At 46.2% G+C, this 9979-nt stretch overlaps 1 pseudogene across 1 annotated transcript; it reads right to left on the minus strand.

Annotated features, from left to right (window-relative positions):
• Positions 1–8279: 8279 nt before the first annotated feature.
• LOC308513887 (killer cell lectin-like receptor subfamily G member 2) lies at positions 8280–9975 on the minus strand (annotated as a pseudogene). Its single transcript has 2 exons — positions 9901–9975; positions 8280–9015 (listed from the first exon to the last, which is right to left on the minus strand). The product of its transcript is annotated as a killer cell lectin-like receptor subfamily G member 2 (transcript).
• Positions 9976–9979: the final 4 nt, after the last annotated feature.

Genomic DNA, 9979 nt, shown 5'->3' on the forward strand with positions numbered 1-9979 from the left:
AACTACAGGCTATAAAAACCAGAGAGGATTGTGGCTGAGAGACACGGAGGCTGCTGGAGACTCAGCTATTCCTTTCAAAGAGCCAGCACATGAGCTTACACAGCCCCACTTCTTCCAAGCCCCAGTGCCAGGGGACCCAGACACATACAGGGAGAAACTGAATTGTCTGGCATAAGGGCAGGAACTAGGGGGGCGGCTTTCTCCCAGCCTGGAGTGCTCTCTGGGGTCACTGTTTCTGTGCTGGGACCTCCCCTGTCACAGGGCTGACTGGCACCCATATCTGAGTTTCCATCAGCTTGGCTCACACTGTTTCTCTGCCTGGGGATTCCCTGAGACCCCACCCCATCCAATTTGCAGCCACACCCAAGCTGCTTATAGCAGCTTTTCCATATGGATGGCTTGTCCTGGCTCAGGCTTCAGACTTTGCTAAAAATTTCTCAAACAAGCTGCAGCTGGGGACAGCGTGCCCCAAGCCTATCAATAAAAGGCCCAAGCCCCAGCTGCTCTGGCTCAGTGGCTAGAGCGTTGGTCCACGGACTGAAGAGTCCTGGGTTCGATTCTGGTCAAGGGCATGTACCTCAGTTCCAAGTTTGTGCACGAGTCAACCAATCCATGTGTCCCTCTCACACTGATGTTTCTCTCTGTCTCTCCCTTTCCCTTCCACTCTCTCTAAAAATCAATGGAAAAATATCCTCAGGTGAGCATTAACAAAAAAAAAATAACAAATTTTTAAAAAATAGGAAGGGTTTATATTTTAAAAATAAAAATAAATAAATAGCTCAAGACCTGGCACTTGCTTCATAGCAGCCATCTGCAGATCCCTCTGTAGCTCTTACTGGTGGCCTCAGGCAGTGACTGACTTTGTACCTCCCTGGATGCCCTAAAGCCAGTGTACCCAATGGACAGCTTCAGCCCATAGCAGATTACAACTCTACATAGCCATAAGTGATACACTCAAGAGGCAGACTCAGAGAGCACCAAAGCCCCATTGAAGCAAGTCCTGCTCCATAGGGGTGTTTCCTGCACAGCAGCTCTCCCACTGTGGTCGCAGCTGGTCCTCACAGCCAATTGACCTGGTCCTCCCAATGACGCCAACAGCAATAAAAGATCAACTACAAAAAGACTGTGCACACAACCCACACAGGGGCACACCTAGAGTGCACAGCTCAGGTGACTGTGGGGACTAAGCCACTGGGCCCTACAGGACATCTACTACATACAGCCACTTTAACAAATCCAGGAGACATAGCAGCTCTGCCTAATACATAGAAACAAACACAAGGAAGCAGCCAAAATGCGAAAACAAAGGAACATGTCACAAATGAAAGAAATGGAAGCAAGCAAACTACTGGACACAGAGTTCAAAACCATGGTTATAAGATTACTCAAGGATATTCATGAGACTTTCAAGGATCTTAGTGAGAATGTCAAAGACATGAAAAAGGACCAGTCAGAAATTAAGCATACACTAACTGAAATAAAGAATAATTTACAGGGACTCAACAGTAGAGTAGAGGAGTCCAAAAATCAAACCAACAATTTGGAATATGAGGAAGCAAAAAACATCCAGTCAGAAAAGCAAAAAGAAAAAAGAATCCAAAAATATGAAGATAAGTGTAAGGAGCCTCTGGGACAACTTCCAATGTACCAACATGCACATTATGGTGACACCAGAAAGAAAAGAGAGAGAGCAAGTTATTGAAAACCTATTTGAAGAAGTAATGACAGAAAACTTCCCCTACCTGGTAAAAGAAATAGACTTATAAGTCCAGGAAGCACAGAGAGTCCCAAATAAGAGGAACCCAAAGAGGGCCACACCAAGACCCAAAGAGGACCACATCATAATTAAAATGCCAAGGGCTAAAGACAAAGAGAGAATTTTAAAAGCAGCAAGAGAAAAAGAGTTAGTTACCTACAAGGGCACGCCCATACATCTGTCGGCTGATTTCTCAACAGAAACTTTGCAGGCCAGAAGGGAGTGGTAAGAAATATTCAAATTGATGAATAGTAAGTACCTACAACCAAGATTACTCTACCCAGCTAAGCTCTCATTTAGAATTGAGGGTCAGATAAAGAGCTTCACAAACAAGGAAAAGTTAAAGGAGTTCATCACCACCAAATATGAAATGTTTGAAGGGTATTCTTTAAGAGGAAGAAGAAGAAAAGAAAAAATGTGACCAATAAAATGGCAACAAATACATATCTATCAACAACTGAATCTAAAAATCAAATGAACAGGAAATTTAATGAACAAAATAAACTGGTGAATAAAATAGAATCAGAGGCATGAAAGCATAGAACAGACTGACGAATCTCAGAGGAGAGGGGGCTGAAGGTGGGCAGGGGGTTTGTGTGTGGGAAGAGGTTAACCAAAGATCTTATCTATGGACACAGACAGTAGGGTGGTGAAGGCCTGGGGTGGGGTGGGAACCAAGTGAAGGGGACGATTGGGGGGAAAATACTATCAACAATAAAGATTTAAAATTGAAAAGAAAAAAGGAAAGCTTTCCCAATTGTTACAAATCTGACACCATACTGACTTTTAAAGATTACTGCTCCCAGCCGGTGTGGCTCCATGGTTGAGCTTTGACCCATGAACCAGGAGGTCACAGTTCAATTCCCCAGCAGAGCACATGCCTGGGTTGCAGGCTCGATCCCCAGTAGGGGGTGTGCAGGAGGCAGTAGGGGGTGTGCAGGAGGCAGCCAATCAATGATTGATCATTGATGTTTCTATCTCTTCCTCTCTGAAATCAATCTACACTAATAAAAGAGAAAGATGCAAATTGACCATACCTTCACAACACCCACCAGCCAATCAGGCGTGAGTATACAAATTAACCCAACAAAGATGGAGGGTTAATTTGCATACACAGGCGCCAAACGGCCAGGGACAGGGTGGGACACTTGCGTCATCGCCATGGTGACGACACAGGTATTCCACACCGCCCCAGCCACTCCGGGCCTCTGGGCAGCGTGGGAAGGCGAAAGGCGGCTCCGGGCCGGAATGAAGACAGAAAGGTGGCTCCGGCCGGAGCCAAGGCAGAAAGGTGGTTCTGGGCCAGGGCAAAGGTGGTGCCAGCAGCCAGGGGAAGGAAGGTCCATTCTTGCACGAATCTTCGTGCATCGGGCCTCTAGTAAAAATATATTTAAAAAATAAAGATCACAGTTTCTTTATTTTTAGGAATTTTTGTAAACTGTCTCTTTTCCTAGTATAAACTAGGAAAAACTGCTTAGTGGCTTTCCTTGCCGATCAGTATCCTTTACTGAATGCCTACTGTCACACAATGCATAGACTAGGCACCTGAGAGAAGGTGACATGAAAGGATGTTACAATCATCTGCTGTGGGAGAGTACAAAGAAACACATCAGCAAATGTGAAGAGCACTGAGTTGAAACAATGCAGGAAAAAAGATAGGGTTAACTCAGCTGAGTTTTGGAAGTAGTAGTCATGAATGGATGCGATGAAATTAAACAACTGTGATTTATTGGAAGTCCTTACTACCTGCCAGACCCCATCTTAGGCTTTATTATGCACTATTGTCTCTAATTCTGAGAGCACTGAGCAAGTAGCAGAAGTGCTATTAGAACTTAGCTCTTCCCACTCTACAGAATGAAAATTAAAACTCTTGGGAGAGTCAGGATGCAAATAAACTTTGTTGCACTAAAAACGGTGAGATTATGGTGAAAAGAAAGCACCTGTTTCATAGAGCTCTAGAAGTCTAAAACAACCAGGCAGAACATTTGAGATAATACCCAACAAGCAATGAAATTAATGATTTTTTCCCCCATAAATGAACAAAAAAATGGGGGAGACCAAAGAAAGTGAAGTCAATTTAGGCAGATATTACTGTATTCTTGAAAAAAGACCTAATTTGGGGGTGGTCTGGGTTCGGGTGAGAATCAAAAACACACAAGAGTACTAAAATTGAGCCCAAAAATGAATGAAATTCACCTAACATAACTGTAATGGAAAAACTGAACAATTATTGTGGTTCTCTTATCCCAAATAGCATTATTCTAACAATATTTTTAAAGATATCATTCCAAGTACATTACCTACATGGGGTTTTCTACCTGCTTTTCACTTCATACTGCTCTTGTTCTATTTTCTGTTGATTTTTATTAGATTCTGTTTATAGTCCATTTTACAATTTAACGTATTCAACACTTCTGAGTACTGATGCTTTTGGATATTTATCCTTTTAAAGCAGTGGTTCTCAACCTTCCTAATGCCGCGACCCTTTAATACAGTTCCTCATGTTGTGGTGACCCCCAATTTCATTGTTACAAATTGAACATAATTAAAGCATAGTGATTAATCACAAAAACAATATGTAATTATACATGTGTTTTCCGATGGTCTTAGGTGACCCCTGTGAAAGGATCGTTCGACCCCCAAAGGGGTCGCAAACCACAGGTTGAGAACTGCTGTTTTAAAGCATCACTTGTAAATGTCAAAAAAAATGCCCTATTATTTATAATTGAAAGTTAGCAAATATCCTAAACAATATAACCACAATCTAAATAACTGGTATTTTTTAAGCTGAAATTTTTGTAAATATTAAATCAAAATTCAATTCAGAATCCAACCAATCAGAAAGTGTGACTACAAACCTCCTACAATATACCGCATATCTTGCAATTATCGTCACAAACCTACACACTAATCAGTGTTTTTGGAATCCTTATAAAAAATAAAAATCTAAACCAAATGATGCCAGCCTGGCCGATGTAGCTCAGTGGTTGATTGTCACCCTATGAAGCACATCACAGTTCGATTCCGGGTCAGGGCACATGCCTGGATTTTGGGCTCCATCCCCAGTGTGGGGCATGCAGAAGGCAGCTGATGATTCTCTCTCATCACTGTTGTTTCTCTCTCTCCCTCTCTGAAATCAATAAAAATATTATTTAAAATAATTACACTAAATGATGCCAACAGCTAATCCTGGCCTGGCTTTGGGGCCCACAGTGTCTGTTATAATGCCGACTTCAGGACTCAAGTCCTAGTGCTTTTATTCATTCAATAAATTCTTGGGGAGAGAACGAGATGGCGGCATAGGTAAACACCTGTACTTGCTGCCTCTCACAATCACATCAAAATTACAACTAAAAGACAGACCAACTATCATCCAGAACCACAGGAAAGCTGGCTGAGTGGAAGTACTACAACCAGAGAGATAAAGAAGAAAGCACATTGAGACTGGTAGGAGGTGTGGAGGCACGGAACGAGCTGGCACCCAGGTGTGCTGCTTTTTTAATTGGGAGGGAGATACAAGCTCTGAGATACTTGCTCTGAACTCCAGTTCCAGGTGAGACTCTGGGGGACCCAGACACATACGGGGAGAAACTGGACTAAATGACATCAGGGCATGAACATGAGGGCGGCTTTCTTTCAGACGAAGGTGCTCGCAGTGGTCACTGTTCCTGTGCTGGGACCTCTCCAGAGCAGGGCTGACTGGCAATCATTGCTGTTTGCTCCACCTTGGTGATTCCCTGAGACCCTGCTCCTCCCAATTTACAACCCCATCCAAGCTGTGTGCGGCGGCTTTTGCATATGAATGGGAAAGAGAGAAAAATGTGAGAGAGAAACATTGGTTTTATTCCACCCCTACATGGAATTGAATCTGCAACGTAGGTATGTGCCCTAACCGGGAATCAAACCCACAACTTTTTGATGTATAGGACAATGCTCCTGGCCAGGGCTGGTGTTTCTTTCTGTCTCAATGTGGCTTCTTCTGTAAGTTATAAGACTTCTGCACAGTTGGTTATTCAGGTTGATCTTTCTATATTTCAGCTGTAATTCCAGTTTGGTTCTGGGAGGTGAATGTGGTTAACATCCACCTAGTCTGCCACCATCTTGAATCTCTACAGTATTTTTTTAAAAGATCAGACACTTCTCATTTAAGAGAAAGTGGAAATTATTATTAAAATGAGACCCAAGGGTAAAGAATGAGCAATATATCCAATTAAAATTACATTAAAACTTAAATATAGAATATAAACAGAAGTGAAATTTTCCCTCTCTCAAAGTAGGGAAATTACACAACACAAAATAAATTTACATGTACTATGATAATTTCTTCTTCTTCTTCTTCTTTTTTTTTTTTTTAGTTAGGAGTCTTTATTACGTGCGGGCTCAGAGGGAGGTGTCTTCCAAAGACATAGAGGAAGTTTTCCTTATTTATACCTTTGGAGCTCTTTGTCCACAGATTTTACAAAGAGCTTTGTGTACATTATTTTTGCAGACAGTTTGTAATCTTAGATACATAATGAACAAACACTTAGCATAAGCATATGGGAATTATTATCAGTATTTGCCTATTACGTTAGACAGCTAGCTTGCAAGGTGAGACAGTTAAGTTTTTATCTTTTCTATTATTCAAACTAAAACAGTTATTTTACGAGAACCAAGATGGCAGCACGGGAAAGCTGCCTGAGTGGAAGTTCTACAACTAGAAGGAAAGAAAAAGGCGCATTTAGACTGGGTAGGAAGTGCAGAGGCGCCAAGAGCAGAGCCTAACCTAACAAACTGCAGCTGGGTCAGAGAGCTCCAAAACTTCCAAACTCCAAACAAAGAGGATAAATCTGCAGATCTTGCTGTAGCTCCTGCTGGGTGGACCTACCCAGCAGCTGACTTTGCACCTCCTTGGAGATCCAGGAGCCAGTGTATCCAGTGGTCAGATACCAGATTTCAACTCCTCACATCCATAGGTGACACACTCAAGAGGCAGACTCAGTGAGCATCAAAGCCCCACTGACGCAAGTCCTGCCCCATAAGGGTGTCTCCAGCACAGCAGTTCTTCCACTATAGACACAGGGGGTCCTCGCAGTCAATTGGACTGGAGGTCATTTCCTCCCAGGGATACCAACAGCAATCAAGGCTTAACTACAACAAGACTGTGCACACAGCCCACGAAGGGGTGTACCAAGAGTGTCCACCTCAGGTGATTGGGGAGGCTGAGCCACTGGGCCCAATAGGACACCTACCACACAAAGCCACTCTATCAACACAGGGAAGCAGCCAAAATGTGGAGACAAAGAAACATGTCACAAATGAAAGAAATGGAGGAAAGCAAACAACTGGATATAGAGTTCAAAACCACAGTTATAAGGTTACTCAAGAATCTTCCACAAACCTCTGAGAAACTTAGTGAGACCTTTAAGGATCTTAATGAGAATGCCAAAAAAAAAAAAAATATGGAAAAGGACAAGTCAGAAATTAAGCATATACTGACTGAAATAAAGAATAATATAGAGATCCAACAGCAGACTAGAGGATCCCAAGAATCAAGTCAAAGATTTGAAATATGAGGAAGCAAAAAACACCCATCCTGAAAAGCAAAAAGAAAAAAGAATCCAAAAATATGAAGATAGTGTAAGGAGCCTCTGGAACAACTTTAAGTGTACCAACATCCGAATTATAGGGGTGCCAGAAGAAGAGAGAGAGCAACATATTGAAAACCTCTTTGAAGAAATAATGACAGAAAACTTCCCCTACCTGGTGAAAGAAATAGACTTACAAGTCCAGGAAGCACAGAGAACCCCAAACAAAAGGAATCCAAAGAAGACCACACCAAGACACATCATAATTAAAATGCCAAGAGCAAAAGACAAAGAGAGAATCTTAAAAGCAGCAAGAGAAAAACAGTTAGTTACCTACAAGGGAGTACCCATATGACTGTCAGCTGATTTCTCAACAGAAACCATGCAGGTCAGAAGGGAGTGGCAAGAAATATTCGAAGTGATGAATACCTAGAACCTACAACCAAGATTACTTTACCCAGCAAAGCTATCATGTAGAATTGAAGGTCATATAAAGAGCTTCACAGATAAGGAAAAGCTAAAGGAGTTCATCACCACCAAACCAGGATTATATGAAATGCTGAAGGGTATTCTTTAAGAAGAGGAAGAAGAAAAGGGTAAAGATAAAAATTATGAACAACAAAGTGAAAACAAATACATATCTAAAACAGTTATTTTACAAAGTAAGGGACTGTCGAAAAATAAGAGTTTGACCAATAGAACAAGGGACTGTCTGAAAATAACAGAGTAGTTTAAACAGCAGTTTTAAACAGCAGTTTTCCAAAGGAGGGATTACTATGCTTCAGTATCACAGTTGTGTGGATTGCTCAGCACCAAGATTAGATGCAGGTACAGCCTCCTGTCAGACCCCATGCTTTGCAAGAACTTCACCTACCATGGTCGTCCTCTCCTCTGCATCACAGGGACTTCATGTATACACATGGGCAGCCCTATGAGCTTTATAGCCCCGTGCAGCTTCAGGCGCCCATCTCCTCACTGCGGCCTCGGCACGTGGGGGAGCCCGGAGACTCCGCGCCCCCTTCCGTGGGGCTGGGCTGGCGCTCCGTGAGGCCGTGCTCCGCCCAGGGCGGCAGCCAGTGGCGAGCCGCGGCTCCACGTGCTGCCCAAGGACGCGGTCTGCGGCAGGAGCGGGTACACCGGGGCGACGTGGAGGGAGAAGGCGGGGGACTCGGGCACCGGGACGGTGATGAAGCGCCCGAGGGCGCAGGCGAGGCGCGCGGCTGCCGCCGGCCGCACTCACAGGCTTCACGCTCACGTCCACCTGCAGCTCCATGGGCGCCCAGGTTGCCGGGCGCCGGCTCACCCGGCGCGGCCCAGGGCACCAGCTCGGTTCCCACCGCCTCGCCGTCCCGGGGCTGCTCGGCTGCAGCGGCCACGGGGACCGCTGCTCGGGGCCAGCGGACAACTGGCGGCGGAAGGCGCCGTAGCCGAGGCTGGCGGGCAGCACCCGCAGGCGCGCGGGGCGAGGCGAGGGCAGCTTCTTCCCGCCCGAGAGGTCCTGGCCCGCGCCGGTCGCCACCTGCACGGCCGCGGCCGGGCTGTTCCCGGGACTTTCTGGCCGTCGCTCCTCCGCGGGGGCCTGCGGCTGCGCCAGCCCCGGGACCTGGCTTTCCAAGGGCTCCATTGGCAATTCGGCCCGGCTTGGCCTCCTCCGGATGCTGCCGGGCTCCCTCCATCCCGGGCGCGGAGCCACTGAGAGACGCACGGTGGAGCCCACCTGGGCCCAGGTAGGGTGTCCGTTTCGCCTCTCGGGTCGGGATTGGTCCAGCTGAGTGGAAGTTGTGGATCCACGCCCCTCCCCGTGACGCCCCACCCTCCAACCAAGCTCCCCCCGGGGATTGGCTGTAGTTGGGGCTGGCCACGCCCTTTCAGGCACCCGCCCTTCCTTCACCATGCACCCGGGAATGAGCGGATGAGAGGGGCCTGGGTGTGTGCTTTTCCGGGGAAAGTCTGGAAGCAGACTTAAGGGAGCACCCAGAGCCCCGCCTGAGTCTTCGCTCTTCTTTGTCCTGACTCCCACCCACTTCTCCCACCCCGGCCCTCAGCGGATTTGGAAAGTTACAACTTGGGCTGAGGGGGGTTGGTCAAGTCCTGTAGAGATCCTCAGACCTCAGAAAAACCAGGGGCTCCAAAAGAAATGGGGCGAAAGAACAAGAACAAAGAAAAAGAAAGAAATGGGACGGCCTGCGGAAAAGTAGCAAAGCGAACTGTCCGGACAATGTAGTGAGAAGGGGCGCCACACCCGAGAGGACTCCCGACCCCCTCCCGCAGTCCCAGGGACAGCTAGCTACTCTGGGGGCCTGACTCCTACTAGCCGAGTGGTCGGCAAACTGCAGTTGGCGAGCCACATGCGGCTGTGGCCCCTTGAGTGTGGCTCTTCCACAAAATACCACGTGTGGGCACGCATGTGCAGTGCAACTGAAACTTCGTGGCCCATGCGCAGAAGTCGGTATTTTGTGGAAGAGCCACACTCAAGGGGACAAAGAGCCGCATGTGGTTCACAAGCCGCAGTTTGCCGACCACTGGCCTAGCTCATTAAAGACTGAGAAATGAAAATATGTCTTATCATGGTGCTACAGGAGCGGGTCCCCCGTCAGCCTTTTGGACTGGAACCTGGATTCGTTGACTGCCAGAGTCGAAAAATGAATCCATGGAC

Source organism: Myotis nattereri, assembly GCF_964212035.1.
Source record: "Myotis nattereri genome assembly, chromosome: 2".
In the NCBI taxonomy this organism is placed as follows: domain Eukaryota; kingdom Metazoa; phylum Chordata; class Mammalia; order Chiroptera; family Vespertilionidae; genus Myotis; species Myotis nattereri.